Below are 17,074 nucleotides of genomic sequence, written 5' to 3'. Positions count from 1 at the left end.
CCCACCGAACCTCACACTGTTTACTGAACATCCTGGGAGGATAGGACTTTGAGCCAACCAGGGGTCTAATGTTGGTGGCTGCCGGGTGGGGCTAAGAAAGGGGCCCTCCATGCCATGAGATGGTAGCTGTGAGGGAGGACTGGGTGGGGGAAACTCCCTTGTTAACATTGAACTTGGGGCTACATGGCAGGAATCCAACCTAGTTCTGAATCTGTAGGGAGGGAATATGGTGGGCACTGCTGGGTGGACTGAGCTGGGCGTAAAGGCAGAAGCTGGTGGGCTGTGCCACCCCTTTCCTCCCTGTCTTCCTGCTCTCAGTCCCCAGCCACACACTGTTGCCCTTGGCTCTCTCTAGTATAGAAGCAGGAAACAGGAACTGGAGGTGTCTGTTTCATGCACAGGGCAGACAGCACTAAGTGACACACAAAAAGTCACTTGTTCAGCATACACTGCCTTGTGCTTTTGGGGTGGCTGTCCTGCAAACACATGTGGCCACAAAAGTCTCTTCTACTCACTGCCTATCTTCTCAGGTCACACAGCCAAGAAGGCTGGCTATTTTAGTCCCAAATTCGCTCTACCAACCCCCAGGCCAACCAACAGGGAGTGCCGCCATTGCCCTGTGGTTCTCAAAGTGGACTCCCCAGCCCCCTGCAGGTCCTAAAGCCCATTTTAGGGGATCCACAGGGCAAATGATTTTTCTGATAATACGAGCACGTTTCTTTTCAGTACTGGTGCACAGGCAGTAGTGAGCAAGCCATCTAGAATCAAGACTATGGTACAGACTACCTGGCTGTGGCCCTGAGCTCTTCCCTCCACTCCATTTCACAGCAGCCTTGATGAAGCAGTGAAACTGATTCATTCTATTAACTTACTTTGCTTGGATACTTGACCTTACCTTTCTGTGCGATGAAACAGAAAGTAAACATTCTGCTTGTCCAACCATGGTGTTTTCTTGGGGGGATTGGAGAGTGCTGTGGGGTTTTGTGACTTGAGCACTGAACTAGTTGGGTTTTTGGAGATCTCTGTTCTTGCCTGAAATAACATTGACACAGAACTGTGGTTACTCAGACTTGGGTGTCTGACAGACTTTCTTTTGAAAATGAATGTTGTGAATTTGTTGCTTCGCAGAAAACAACTACCAATACTTGTGGTCAATGGTGAAATCACAGCTTCCAAACACAAATTAGAATATCGGAAATCTTCTATCCATCCTGAGATGGATAGCTTTGTGATACCAACCTAAAATAACCATCAGCTTTTCTGATGACATTGGTGGTTGATGGCACACAGGTGATATTTTGGCACTTTATCACAGAATGTGTCAACATCTCAAAGATCAACACAACTCACAGAGCCAATATTTTCTGGATGACCAGTGTGTGAGGTTACCAATCCTGTTGGGTGAAAAGACTCATTTACAATTCGGGAAAGGGCAGTGAATTTTAGTCACAGAGTTGGAAAAGTTGACAAGGTTTCTCTGTCACAATGACCTATTGAGCTCATTCATTCAACACAATGAATCTGTTGAGTTTTGGTGTACTGTCAAGGAACAGTGACTGCAGTTGTCTAAAGAGGTAATTAAAACATTTCTCCCTTGGTTGGGGAGGTGGCTCAGTGCTTGCCTAGAATGTGCAAGGCCCTGGGTTCAATCCCCATCAATTCAAAGAAAAAAAAAATTCTTCCTTTTGCGGTTACATGTCTGGGAGAGTCCAGGTTTTGTTCATAAATAATGTAGCATTGCAATAGATTGGAAACTATGAAGAATATTTTTTTTGTGGTACTGTGGGTGGAACCCAGGGCCTCATGCATGCTATGTAGGTGCTGTACCATTGAGCCACATCCCCCGCTCTGAATTTATTTGTTTTAATTTTTTTATGGTGCTGGGAATGGAACCCAGGACCTTGTGCATGCTAGGTAAGTGCTTTACCACTGGACTGTACCCCCACTCCTATTGCTATTTTTAAATCAAATATGGAATGAGGACATGCATCCTAGAATAACCCAGTACTGTATTTGCTTTGCCTGCAGAAATCAATCCTTCCCTACCAGAAGACTCCTTAAGGCCAAGGGGCAGAGATTTCTTGTTGATGACTAAAAAAGGACTTTAACTTTTCAGTAAGCTTTAACATGCGTTAATTAAAATTTTTTTAAATAACAGCCTTATTGAGATAATTCATATACCATAAAATTGACCTTTTTTCTCCCAGAGACAGGGTCTTCTTATGTAGCCCAGGCTGGCCTTGAACCTGCCTCAGCCTCTTAAGTGCTGTGATTATAAGAATGTGCCACCATCCATCTTTTCTTTCTTTCTTTTCTGTTTTTAGACAATCTTGCTATGTTGTCCATGTTGGTCTTGATTTCCTGGGCTCAAGTGATCCTCCTGCCTCAGTCTCCCAAGCAGCTGGGACTATAGGTAGGTACCCCTGTGCCCAGCTAAAACTCACCCTTTAAAAAAGTGTATAATTTAGAAGTTTTCAGTATATTCACATGTTGTACAACCATCTTCTGTATCTAATTCTGGAATATTCTTTTTTCCTTTATTTTTGGTGGTACGGGGTTTGAAGTCAGGGTTTCATACTTGCTAGGCAGGTGTTCTGCTGTTTGAGCCATGCCTCCAGCCCCTTAATAAGATCTGGTTGTTTTTTTTTTTTTTTTTTTTTTTTTGTGGGACTGGGGTTTAAACTTGGTTTCACACTTGCAAAGCAGGTGCTGTGCTGCTTGACTCACACCTCCAGTCTGGAACATTCTTATCACCACAGAAGGAAACCCTGTACCCATTAATAGTCACTCTCATTAGCTGCAAGTCTCTCCGCAACTCCTGGCAACCACTAACCTACTTTCTGTCTCTGGACTTCCCTGTTCTGGACATTTCATATAAATGAAATCATATAATATGTGGCCTTTTGTGTCCAACTTCTTTCACTAAGCATGTTTTTAATTCACGCTCTTTGTAGCAAGTAACAATACTTCATTTTTAAATGACTGAAGAGTATTTCATTCTGTAGATTCCCACATGCTGATAATGAATGCATTCATCAGTGGTGGACATTTGGGTGGTCTCCACTTTCTGCCTATCTTGAACAATGCTGCTGTGGACAGTTATAAGTTTTTGGGTGGACATCTGCTTTCAGTTCTCTTGTGTACATATCTAGAAGTGGAACTCTCGGATCATATGGTAACTGTTTAATTGTTCAAGGAGCTGCCAGGCTTCTCCAAAGTGGCTGCACCATTTATTTTCCCACCAGCAGTGTACGAAAGTTCCAAAGTTTTCATGTTCCTCACCAACACTTGTTATTGTTTCTCATTATCACACTCTTGTGGGAGTGAAGCAGTATCTTGTTGTGGCTCGCTTTATTATTTCTCTGCGGCTAGTGATCTTGACCATCTTTTCATGTGCTTATTAGCCATTCATATCTCTTCTTTAAAGAAGTATTTATTAAGATTCTTTGCCTGGGCTGGAGACGGGGCTCAAGTGGTAGAGTGCCTGCCTTGTAAGCACAGGGCCTTGAGTTCAAACCTCAGGCTCTTGTTTTTAAAACAAGGTCTCTATAATTGTCTGGGATGGCCTAAACCTATTGCCTCTGCCTCCCAAGTAGCTGGGATTGCAGGTGTGTACAACTATAACCAGCATGGATATTAGACTCCTATCAGATCATATAATTTGCAAAAAATTTCTCTTAATATATGGATTGTCTTTTTTTTTTTTTTTTTGAGACAGAGTCTTGCTTTGTAGCCCTGTCTAGCCTCAAACTCAGAGCCTCTTGCCTCTGCTTGCCAAGGGCTAAGAGTATAGGCGTGAACTATTACACCTGGCATTTTTTTCTTTTTCTTTTCTTTTTTTGTGTTACTGGGGATCGAACTGAGAGCCTTGTACTTGGCCTTGAAAGTGCTCTATCACCCAACCCTTTTACTTTTTTTTTTTTTTTTTGGTGGGACTGGGATTTGAACTCAGGGCTTTGTGCTTGCAAAGACATTCTACCATTTGAGCCACACATCCAGTCCCCTTTTTACTGTCTTGATGGTATTCTTGGAGGTCCCAATTTTTTGTTTTGTTTTTGAGACAGGGTCTCAACGTAAAGAACAGGCTGGCCTTGAATTTGAGATCCACCTGCTGCCTCAGCTTCCTGAGTGCTGGGATTACAGGCATGAGCCAAGATGACTGGCTCCAAATGTTTTTATTTTTGATAAGGTCAATTTATCTTTTTTGTTTGTTTGTTTTTTGGTTTCTTGTACCTGTTAATTGTCTTTTTTTTTTTTTTTCCTTCTTGCAGTGTTGGATTTTGAACCCAGGGCCTTCTGCACACTAGGCAAGTGCTCTACCACTGAGCCTTCTTGTACCTGTTGTATCACATCTTAAGAAATGATTGCCTAACATGAGGCTACAAAGACTCATATTTTCTTCTTAGAGTTTTATAAGTTTTAGCTCTTACATTTAGTCTTTGATTCATTTTGTGTTAATTTCTGTAAGTTTTTTACAGGGGTCCAACTTTATTCTTCTGTGTATGAATTTTCAGTTGTTCTAGCATTGTTATGTTGAATTGTACTGGCACCCTTGTTGAAGACCAGTTGACTGTAGATGTGGGGATTTATTTCTAGTTTCTCAGTTCTGTTACACTGACCTATAGGTCTATTTTGGTTATTGTGGCTTTTTTTTTTCCTTCAGTTCTTGGGATTGAACTCAGGGCCCTGTGTATGCTAGGCAGGTATACATCCTTAGCTCTTGGTTGTTTGAAGCATCTTGCTATATAGTTCAGCCTAGACTACATGTGTAATCCTCTTGCCTCTGCCTCCTGGGTGCTGGGATTACAGGTTTGTATCACCATGTTTGGATATTCTTCTTTTTCAAGGTTATTTTTTTGTTTTGTTTTTTTAAAATAAGAATCCCAGGCTGGCCTTGAATTTGAAATCCTTCTGCCTCAGGCTTCTGAATGCTGGGATTGCATCAGGCTCTTTCAAGATTCTTTTGGCAGTTTTAGTTCTTTTGCATTTCCATGAAATTTTAGGATCATTTTATTAATTTCTGCAAATTAAGGAAGCTGCAATTTTTGATTAGAATTGCATTGACTCTGTACGATCGATTTTAACAGTATTAAGTCTTTAATCCATGAACAGAAAGTGTCTCTGTTCTAAGTCTTTATTTCAGTGATATTTTGTATTTTTCAGTATATAATCCTTACCCTCCTTTTATTAAATCTATCAAAAGAATATATTTTACATTCTTTTGTTTGTTTGTTTGTTTTTCCTTTTTTTTTTTTTTTTTTGTGGTACTGAGAATTGAACCCAGAGGCCTAGTACTTGCTAGACAAGTCCTCTACCTCTTGAGCTATACTCCTAGCCCCTTCATTATATTCTTTTTGTACTTGTATTGCTTTCTAGTAATTTCACCTTTATGTTGTTTAACCTCTCCATTCCTTCCTTCTTAGCTGGACTGAGGACAGGGCTGTATCTCCATAGGACCTGGTATCCTGTAGTATGATGCTCTGCAGTAAGTAGGTTATGATTTATTTTTTGTTCACAGTATTCCTGTGAGGAAGCCATGTAATTATTACCTCTTATCTGATTGGGATAGAAACTGAAGCCCAGAATGGTAGGTAGGGTGACCTGCCTCAAGACTCAGCTCTGGTTAATGGAAGCAGACTTACGGCCACAATTTTCTGATTCACAGCTTGCTGCTCCTTCCAGCCATCATCTTGCATGGAACTGGGCCTTCTGGGGTTTGTGTTTCGGCTTCTGCCTGTCTTACATTGCAGCCCTAGGGCATAACAGAACAGAGAAGGACTACAGTGGATGTCACAGGGGCTGGCCATTGGGGTCATTGTACTGGACATCTCTAATGTGCCTGTCCTAGGTATTTAAAAAATACATTACCTCACTGAGTTCTTGTAGCAACTCCACAAAATGATTTGGATCAGGCTGGCGGGTGGCTCAAGCAAGTAGTACACCTGCTTAGTAAGTGTGAAGTGCTGAGTTTAACCTCAGTACTGCCAAAAAAAAAAAAAAAAAAGATTTGGATCATTCTGCTTTTATAGATCAGGCAACTAAGGCTCAGTAAGTTACATAAATTACCAAGTTGAAGAGCAACTTCAACATTTGTAGCTGCAGTGATACAGTGGACACTGGTCCAAACCTCCAACTTCAGCATTGGAGGAGGGAGAACAGTGGCTCCCTGTGAGTTGTGAGGAGGAGTCAGGGAATGGGGACTTCTGGAAATTGTGAGGCTCTGTCAGCATTGGGTTGGGTTAGGTCAATCCGGAAACATTTGCTACTGACCTGGAACTGGAATTACAACATAGTTGATTGTGTCATCTTTCTGGGGTGATGAAGAGATAGTGGAGTCTTGGAAGCCTTAGTCCAGTGGCTCCATAGTCTGGTCCCATGCCCTGTGGCGACTTGTTTTTCCAGTTTACCACATGTAGGTCTTGGCTCCACCAGCTACACAGTGAATTTATCAAGTGCGGGGACCATTGCCTTCTGTCTTTATTTCTCTGTAGCTCATAGTGTCATTTCTGTTACGCAGTGGGTCTTTGAATAAGAAAGAAATTATCCCTGCCTCCCTGCTTGCTTTGCTCTGTGGAAGTCATACAATCTCAGTGCCTTTGTGACTGGATTTGGGGTGATAGAAAAGGGGAAACCAAGGCCTTTAGAGGGCTCCAGCTTCCCTGTTAGCATGAGCCATTTTTGCAGGATGAACTGTGAATGAAGGCAAGAGGAGCGGGGCAGGTACAAGATCTACCTCTTGTTAGCATGTCCTCACTTCCAAAACTGAGCTTGAATTAACTTGTTTTCTACTGAGAATCACTGACTGGCTGGGGGTCTGTGCCTGTCGCACCAGATTAGCAGTGTTGTTTAATGTCTGAGCAACCCATTAATCAGGCAGCAACGAATAACCTTGCCATCAACTTAACTGAATCAAGCACTTTTTCCCTCTCTCTTCTAAATTTCTAAGATGAAGGAAAAAACAACTCTAAAAACAGTCTGCCTTCTGTATCCATGGGTTCTGCATCTAAAGATTCAGCCAATCATAGATCAAAAATGTTTGAAAAAATACATTATGCTATGGCTGGTGTCTCGCGTGGTTAGTCGGGTACTGGTTGCTGATTATGTGTATGAATGTGACAGACTTTTTTCTTATCATGAATCCCTAAACAATATAGTATAACTACTATTTACAAACACATCAGATATTAGAAGGCACCTAGAGATGGTTTAAAGTCTTCAGGAGGATGTGCGTGGGTTATATTCAAACACTGGCATTATATTGAAAGAGACTTAGTCATCACTCACGGATTTTTGTTATCCATGAAGATCTTGGAATCAATTCCCCAGATATCAGACATCTGTGGTCATAATTGTTGACTTTGCCAACATAGAGGCAACTAACCTGCATAGAAGGTTAGTTATTACTTTTTTTTTTGGTGGGTCTGGGGTTTGAACTCAGTACTTCATGCTTGCAAAGCAGGCTTGAAGCCATACCTCCAATATGCTTTTCTCTGGTTACTTTTTGGAGATGGGGGCTCACAAGCGATTTGTCCAGACTGGTTTTGAACTGCAGTCCTCCAAGTAGCTAGGATTACAGGAGTAATCCTAGTAGCTAGGAGTGAGCCACTGGTGCCCAGCACATTTTTTGATGCTAGATTATCTGCTGAAATAGGAAACAGCAAGAAGGGATTATGCTGAGCTTCCCTAATGAGTGTTGGGCTCTTGCCTTCCTCCCCAGCCTGGTGCTTCAGCCATGCCAAACTTGGAGTGGTTTGAGACCACATAATTGCCACATAGTGCCCCTGCCATGCAGCTCCTTCCCTGTTTCCTTGCCTACCTGTCTGTCTTCCCTGCCAGCCCTGACTGCCCTTGCTGCCTTAGGTCCTCCCCTTCCTGTTCCATTGTTATATGATGGCACCCCCACACTTGACTTCACCTCTTGTTTCCATGACCGAGAACTCCTGGAGGGCAGTTAACTATGTTTGAGGCATTGGGGCCCAAATGCTAACAGAGACTCAGGTAGGCCACACTTCACTGAAGATAATTTGAGGCCGTGACGATCTTTTTGGTCTGATCCAGTAGCAGCCTGTGATATGCCCATCATGGGAAAAGCTAAGATGTGGGCCAACTCTCCAGCAATATCAGATCTGGGGGAGGAGAGACACTCATTCTGAAGGTACTTTCCACCTGCTCTGTGTGTGGGAGGAAAGAAGCATGAATGGAGGTGGCTGGGTCCATGACAAATATCCCATGAGAAGTGGGATCAATGCCACTAGACATTGTCCTCGGTTCCCTCTGGCATGAGGGAGGCCCAAATAAAGATCTGCGTCCTGTCAGAGACCCGTCTCCTTTCAAGGATGCATAACTCCATACACCTCTGTTCTGTACCAGGTCTATACCAGGTACCATGGGGAGAAGGAATTAGAATTGCCTTTGGCTGCTGGGGTTCCGAGGATAGGACTGGGGGAAGGAGTGCATGTGGCCAACTCCCCCGCTGAGCCTCTTTGACCTCCACTTGAGCCACAGCTCCAGCCAATTCTCTTTGACCTCCAAACTCTCCCCTTACCCTTGTTCTTCTTCATTGATTTTTTAGTATTTGGAGATTAACAAAAGTTGGAGAAGCAGGATGTTAGGATATAGTTTTCCTTTTGTTTGCCCAACCCTCTCACGAGGGTTTTATGAGAAAAGCTGGGAGCGGCTGGAAACAGAAACTAAATGAAGTCTTAATCATGTCCATTTACCCCTAATGAGCAGCCCTGGAAGGAATATGCTATTAGTCTCCATTTTACAAAGGGAAAAATTGAGATGTGGAGGTTAAGTGACTTGTCCAAGGTCACACACAGTAGTAGAATTAAGCTCCAAGCCCAATACATCTGACTCCAAAACTATGTTCTTTTCTCTGTGCCTGTATCATCCTCTATGAGAACCAGAGTGCCACTCAACTCTGGAGCACAAGCCTTGCCAACATATCCAATATCCTGGGAAAGGGATATCCCTCCTTCCTGCCTTAGGCCAGTTTCTGACAGCGAGACTCACCTTAGAGCAGTTACCATTTCCCAGATACATTCAGTGTATCAAATCCTTCATGGACTTGGGCTTCAGGGAATCTAATTTTTTTGTTTTTGTTTTTTTGATGGGACTGGGATTTGAACTCAGGACTTTGTGCTTACAAAACAGGCGCTCTACCACTTGAGCCACACTTTCAGTCCATTTTTGCTCTTTATTTTGGAGATGGGATCTTGAGAACTATTTGCCCAGGCTGACCTTGAACCATGAGTCTCCCTATCTCAGCATCCCAAGTAGGTAGGATTATAGATGTGAGAGCCACTGGCGCTCAGCTTATCATACATTTTTGAGAGAGTCTCAGCTCTCCCCTCTGTACAGTGGAGGTAGTTCTCCCCATCCTGTTTTCTGGTCTGTGGTATAGGGAGATTGAGAAGAAAATCTAAAGGGAATGGACCAAGAGCTCATGCTGTGGAAGCATCTCCTCAGCTGTTCTCCTCCTCTGGAGTGTGGCTCCTCAGGTGGGCACAGGCCTGATATTGCCAATTCCTCCAACTCCACATACACAGCTGCTCATCACAAGTTGGCAAGTGTCAAGGCAGGTGTGGGAGTCAGTAGCTTCTAGCTGGGGAAGAAGCCCTAGAGCCTGCCCCCTGTACAAGGGTGAGGCTGGGAATTAACACAGGGAGCTGGGCTTGTGTTATTTCTCAGCTTGGCCCTCAAACTTGTCCTCTCCTCTTAATATTGCTGGGCAGAGCTCTAGTTTGAGTGTCTGGGTCGCCTTCTAGCATTTCCACCTGTCTAGCTTGGACAGGGTTTCTTAGTGGGGAGCACCCTCCTTTGTTGGGCTGAAAGGAAAAACAAAGGTGCTTGTTGTCAAAAGGTGACTAAGAGGTGGAAACAGGTCAGTGCCAGGTTGGGTCTTGGACCTGATAGATGGCTCATTTCCCTTTCACCCTGAGTTTTCTGTTCCTGCAGGCTTTACGGAGACTTGCATTCAAATTCCACCCACCTAGGACCTTAGCCTGGATCAGGGTGACCTGTGCTTCTGTGAATGTGGATCTATCACCATGAATCAGGCAGGGCCCTCTTTGAGTGATTACCCTCCAGTTCAGAAGGCCAAGCAAAAGATAGAACAGTGAACTATTGACGTGTTTTCCCAGGTGCCTTGTCACACAGCTCAGCTGGGTGCTGTATCTTTTGGAATGGAGTGGTTGCCTGGTGGGAGGGGACTCTCTTCCTGTGCTTGCTGGTGGTCTTCGAGCTAACACCACATTAAGTGCAGTCATCTGGTTGTGTTCAATAGCATGTTCAAGCATTTAAAAGTCTAACTTGCTCTAAGAAAAAGTCTAATTGCTTTTAAAGAAGACTGTCTAACTTGTGGACTGGGGACATGGCCCAAGTGGTAGTGTGCTTGCATAACCCCAAGTTCAATCCCCAGTAGGGGTGGGAGGAGAGAATTTGCTAATGAAATCATACTTGGCCACCAGCTCACTGAGCACTAGGTGACAGGCTAGGGAAGGATCAGTCTCCTGGCCTATGGGAAGAAAGGACACTGTGAGGCATCTGAAGGACTCAAGGAAGAGGGAAGACGCCTTTTCTTCTCCCTGTGATCCCTTGCTCTTCTCCTGAGGCCAGAGGCCCATCTCTTTCCTAGCTGGCTTTTGCTCCCCCAGCCCTGCTCTTCGTCTGTTTTTACAACTCAAATACCACTGCCCTTTAGTCCTTCCATCAGAACCCATGGGCAGTGGCTTTGTTTTTTTCCTTTCCTTGAACAGTCTGCTGGAGGCCCAGAGATTGGCTTACTCTCAGCCTTTCTCTCCTTGAGCCATAGAGGAGGGCAGTGCTGGACAGTCATTGACAGGGCTCACCCTGGAAACTCAGTTATAAACAGGCAGGCAGTACTAGGCCCAGATTTAGGTGTCCCAGCATTAGGATCAGCCTGACTTCCCTGGGCTCTGAAGACTAATTACCAGGTAAGAACAACTTTCAGAGGCCTCTGGGCATACTCTCCTGGTGACATTATAGCCATTGTCACTCCTCCCTCTAGAACCCAGTAACCTTCTAGTAGGAAAAGGAGAGGACAGGGGCATTCAGTGAATAGGTCTTAGAGGACAGGTATCCAGTGCAGGGTTGGACTAGACATTGCTCAAGGGCCTGCAGGGACATTTGTGGTCAGGGATGGCAAACTATTTGACAGTACAAGCATTCTGCCCAAGATCTTGGATGGAGGAATGTGGGCCCATGGGTCCTAAAGCTCTGGACCAGAATGCTTTCACATGGTGGTGACTGTTGGGAGGAAGGCCCACAGGTCTCCTGTGGTCCTGGCACAGATGCCAGTGTCAGGGGTAGGCTCTGTTCTTAGTCTGCCTTCAGGCCAGGACCCAGGTGTGCCATGCTCCAGGTGCCTGGCCACCCTGGCTGTGAGGCAATGCTCTGGAGCTGCAGAGCAGAAGGCCTGGCTTTCCTTCTAGCATGTGCTAGTGTTAGCGCTCCAAGGCATGAAGCATCCTGGACAACAGAGAGGGAAGACATCAATGCCTGTGTGTCACAAGGCCAGACCTGGCATTTGAGTGGCATTTGTAGCTTAGATCTGAGGGTGATGAACATTTGCTTAAGAAGAAGCCTTTCCTTCAGTTCAGGAGGAGAACTGATAAGGGCCAGTGGCTCCTGGTGCTTTATCTGTAACTGCAAACAGGCCACACTCCTACCAAGTCATGGGATAACGACTCAAGGAGAAGGGGAGGCTCTGTGTGTATTTTGGGGCACCCGTGAGAGTGGGGTGGAGGTATAGACACCAGTGCTTTAGTTCCATTTCCCTCTGCCTTGTCCCAAACTCCCTGAGATGAGCAGACCATGGAGAAGGGATTTGCTCCTTTGGCTCTGTTCCTTTTCTTCACAAAGTGAGCAAAACTTGTCCTCAGGAGGGGGTCTGAGGCAAGGACACAGTTAGTATTTACTAATCTGAATGAATCTGGAATGACCTATTTGTGTCCTTAGCCTCCTCACTGAATGAAAGGTCAGTTTCAGAGGGCAGAGGACCTCTTCTATTGTTCACTTTATCTCCAGTGCCTAACAGGCCCTATGTTTTGTAAAGGCTCAGTCAAGATTGATTGAATGCTTTTTTGTTTGTTTTTTTTGTGCCCATCATTCCTTAACTCTACATCTCCAGCCTTCTCATTGGTCATCATTCACCCAGTGCTGCCTCTTCCACAGCCTCAAGGCTGGCATTTGAGTGGCATTTGTAGATTAGATCTGAGGGTGAAGAACTCTCCTGTTACCAGGGAGTCTCCTGTTCCCTGCCTGAACCTCTCTTGGACTCCCGCCCTGTTATATCCTAGCTGTTTTTGTTTGCCCCTCCTCAGATTCATCCCTACCTTGGTTCCTCCTTGAGTTTCTGCATTCCATCCCTGTCCTCTGCTTTTCTGGGGAGCAGAAGGGAACACCTGATGTACTGGGCTAAGCTTTCCAGGGTCCAAGTGCTGCTGGGAAGAGAACATGATGGCAGCCATTGCTGGGCTTATGGATCTAGGGCTCCTCCCCACCTTGCTAAGGCCAAGTTCTTCTATGGTTTTACCTGTCACCTCTATGCTGATCACTCCCCATCATATGTGTACATTTTCCAGCTGGAGTTTATGATTGTGTTAGTCAGCCTTTTGTCATTGTGACAAAATACCTGAATAGTGTAAAGGAGGAAAGGTTTATTTGGGCTCATGGTTTCCGAAGTTTCCATCCATGGTCACTTGACTTTGTTGTTTCTGGGCTTCTGGTAAGGCAGAGCATCATGGCGGAGAAGGCCATGGTGGACCAGTACTGCTTACCACATGCCGGACAGGAAGCAGGGAATGGGTAGGAAAAGATATAGCCTCTAAGGATACACCCTAGTTACCTACTTCTTCTAACTAGAGCCACCTCCAAATAATGTCCAATAATGCTATCAAACTGTTGGCCCTCAGGAGCCAATCACCTCTCAATGATTGGATCCACTAGCTGTGGACCAAGTTTTGAACATATCAACTTTTTGGGGGGATACTTCATATCCACCTCATAACAGTGATCTTTCAAAATCTAGTCCCAACTTGGTAGTCAAACCTCATTTGAGGTGATGATTATTACTTGGTAACATGTATTAAATCTTCCCTGCTTGGGACCAGGTCACACCCATCCTCATATTTAATCCTCCCAATGAATATTTGAAGCTGAATTATTATTATTACTTTTTCAGGATTTCAGGCAAATTAGCTCCCCTGTTGCCTGGCTTATATGCACCAGGGGTTCAGGATTAGGATTTGAACAAACTCTGCTGGACCCTCACCCTAACAGAGCCAGTCCAACCACAGTGGCAGGCTCTCACCTGGTATAGTCACTGCACCAGGCTTCACATGCCAGCAGGGCCTCCACAGCAGATTCTTACTTGGAGCTTAGGTCCAGCCCCTCCTCCGTGACTCTTTCCCAGCTCTCAACTGCATCACAGCTTCCTCCAGCAACGTTTCTGCTCACAGCAGTACCTTTGCCTATGTAAAATGTGTCATGCACCTTATATTCAGAAGTAGTGTTTTGGTTTTTTTCTTTGATGGGACTAGAGTTTGAACTCAGGACTTTGTGCTTGCAAAGCAGGTACTCTATCACTTGAGCCACACCTCCAGTCCATTTTGCTTTGGTTATTTTGGAGATGGGGTCTTGTGAGCTATTTGCCCAGGCTGGCCTTGAACCAAGACCTTCTTGATCTCAGCCTCCCAAGTAGCTAGGATTATATGTGTGAGCCACGGCATCTGGCTTGTCCTTTTTCTTTCATTAGAATTTCTGTGTCTGGGCTGGGGCTGTAGCTCAGTGGTAGAGCACATGTCAAGTACTGCAAAAAAACAAGAAAGGAATTCTAGTTTGGGTGAGCATGGACCCTGCTGCTTTTGCCCTTATCCTTCCTTCCAAAGTTCCAGGGCCATGAGCCCAAAATCACTCCCTCAAGGATATTGACACAATGAGTTACTCTGTGAGTCACCTGAATGCAGCCAGGAGAGGGGCATTGTGGGAATAATGAAGGTCAGAGAGAGGGATTGGGATGTGGTGCTTCATTCTACAAAATGAAGATAATGCCCATCCTGCCTTCTAGACAAGGGTGCAGTAAATAGCAAGTGAGAGCACCTTCTATAGTGCAGAGTGCTGGGAATATTGTAACTATAGTATGTAACTATCAAATGGAATAATACTGGCCTTGCAAGTGTGGGGGACCTTGTTCAAGGCCTGGCACTCACAGATATTAGAGATACTATTGTTTTTACAAATGTTATAGGTGCAACCTCTTCCTTCAGATGTGGAGTGTTGAGAAGGTGGCCCTTCCCCTTGTGGTATCCCTGACCTTTCCAATCTGGGACTAAGAAGATGGGGAAGGAGGTCTGTCTTGGGACTTTGGTAGATTCAGCCACTACTTCAGAGCCTATTTTCCCCCAGATCTAAAGTTTTCAGCAGGGGTCCACATGCAGAAGGAAAAACACTATCACTCACCCAATACAAAAATCAACTCAAAATGGATTAAAGGCTTAATTGTAAGACCCGAAATAATGAAACTATTGGAAGAAAATATAGGGGAAATGCTTCAGAACATTGGAATGGGCAAGGATTCTTGGATAAGATCCCAAAACACAGGGAACAAAAGCATAGACAAATGAGATTACATCAAACTAAAAAGCTTTTGCATAGCAAAGGAAACAATCATCAGAGCGAAAAGACAAAGGGAGAAAACGTTTGCAAATTGTAATCTGACAAGGGGTTAATATCTAGACTATATAAAGATCTATAAAAACCTAATATAAAAAAAATCCAACCCAATAATAAAAAGGAGGGGGGGAAGCTATAGACCCTAATAGCCTCCCCAAACAATAGGTTCATGAAAAACTATTCAATATCACTCATCCTCAGGGAACTGCTAATCAAAGCAGTGAGATACCACTCACCTCTGTATGAATAACCAATCTCAAAAGACAAATGACAAAAAGTGCTGGTGAAAATCTGCAGAGCAAGGGGGCCGTTGCACACTAACATTGAGAACATAAACTGGGAAACAGTTTATGGAGAAACAGTGTGGAGGTTCCTCAAAAAGTTAAAAATGTAACTACCCATGACCCAGTAATCTCACTGCTATGGATAATACCCGAAGGAAATGAAATCAGTATTGGAAGGGACAGCTGTACTCACATGTTTATGGTAACTCTATTCACTGTAGCCAGGAAATGGAACCTTGGTGTCTATTAGCTGATAAATGGATTTTTAAAATGTAGTTCACATACATAATGGACTATTATTTAGCCATTAAAAATAACGAAATCCTATCATTTGTGACAACATAGATGGAACTGGAGGATATTATGTTATATGAAGTAAGGCAGACATGAAAGACCAGTACCTCGTATGTGGAATATAAAAAAGCTCATGTCATAGAAGTTGAGAGTACCAGAGACCATGAAGAGTAGAGGAAGGGAGAGATGAGTTGAGGTGGCTCAGCTGGGTTCTCCTTCCTCCCCCAAACAATCTGACTTCTTACTCTGAGAGGTTATCCATTCCAAGGAACACCACTACCCTGCTAAGGGGAACGGATAAGTGAGCCTCGGCCAGACATTCACTGCTGGAGGCTGAGAGATCTGCAGTGATTGTAGACGCTGCTCCAGGCTGTCAGCAGGCAGGTGGGACTGTCATTAAGGGAAATTAGGTAAGATAATAGAATAACATTGGGGAGGAAGAAGTAGAAGTATCTTTATTAGCAGCTAAAATGATCTTGTATAAGGAAGCCTAGGGAATCGGCTAAGAATCCATTAGAACTAATAAACACATTCAGTGGGACACAGATCAATATGCAAAAATCAATTGTTCAGTCATCCCTGGGAGTATGCAGAGGATTGGTTACAGGACCCACACAGACACCAAAATCCATGATACTCTGTCCCTTGTAGAGAATGGTAGAGCATTTGCTTGTAACATGCTCATCCTCCTGTGACTTTAATCTCCAGATTATTCCTTTATACAATGTAAATATACTATGTAAGCATGCATAGTTGCTAAACTGTATTGCTTAGGGAATAATGACAAGAGAAAAGTCTGTACATGTTCAGTACAGATAGAACCAGCACGCACCTAACTATAATAATGCATGTCAGCAACAGTGTAACATACTAAAAAGTTTTTGATCTAGTGTTGGTTAATTCCTTGTATCTCTATATAGTAGCAGTGAGGAAACTGAAAATGAAGATAATCCCATTTCCAATAGCATCAAAAAGAGCAAAATACTTAGGAATAAATTTAATAAAAGAAGGGTAAGACTTATATTCTGAAATCTGCAAAATACTTTTTAGAGAAATTAAAGAAGACCTAAATAAACGGAATGATACTGCATGTTTATAGGTCAGACACTTACAGATTCAATGCATCCCTATCACAATCCTGGTGCCTTTATTTACAGAAATGATCAAGATGATCCTATAATTCACATGGAAGTGCGAGGGAAACCTGAATGGCTGGAAGAATCTTGAAAAAGAACAAAGTTGGAGGACTCACACTTCACAACTTCAGGAGTTCCTACAAAGCTACAGTAATCAAGAGAGTGTGGTGCTGGCCTGACGGGAATAGAATGGGAAATCCAGAAATAAAGTTCTCACATTTATCATCAGTTGACTTTCAACGAGACAGCAGAGACAATGTAATGGAAAGAATAGTCTTTTCAATAAATGGTGCTGAAACAACTAAATTCCCGATGCAAAAGAATGAAGCTGGAACCACACCCCACTCCACATACGAGTACTAATTCAAAATGGACCAAAGACCTTAATGTAAGAGATAAAACTACAAAACTCTTGAAGAAAAATATTAATTCTTTGTGACAGTGTGCCTACTGTAAATAGGCAGTAATTTTTTAGATACAATGCCAAAGTACAAGCAATAAAAGAAAAAAAATTGTACACCTTCAGAATTAAAAACGTTTGTACTTCAAAGGACTCTATCATGAAAAGATAGTTCAGTGAATGGAAGAAAATTTTACAAATCATCTATCCAATAAGGAACTTGTATCTAGAATATATAAAGAATTCTTAGGGCTGGCAGAGTG

At 43.6% G+C, this 17,074-nt stretch overlaps 1 protein-coding gene across 7 annotated transcripts in view; it reads left to right on the top strand.

The window, feature by feature from the left end:
* Positions 1 to 17,074, top strand: part of Pc (pyruvate carboxylase) — a 107,247-nt gene that overhangs the window by 31,661 nt on the left and 58,512 nt on the right. For 2 of the 7 annotated variants that reach the window (XM_074049868.1, XM_074049870.1), the window contains exon 3: positions 2,325 to 2,413. The exons of the other annotated variants lie outside the window; for them this stretch is intronic. The gene's annotated coding sequence lies outside the window, so the exon portion shown is untranslated. The remainder of the gene's footprint in view (positions 1 to 2,324; positions 2,414 to 17,074) is intronic. 7 annotated transcript variants of the gene reach the window in all.

Source organism: Castor canadensis, chromosome 1 (genome assembly GCF_047511655.1).
Source record: "Castor canadensis chromosome 1, mCasCan1.hap1v2, whole genome shotgun sequence".
Classification (NCBI taxonomy): domain Eukaryota; kingdom Metazoa; phylum Chordata; class Mammalia; order Rodentia; family Castoridae; genus Castor; species Castor canadensis.
This window is presented reverse-complemented; position numbering and strand designations above follow the sequence as displayed.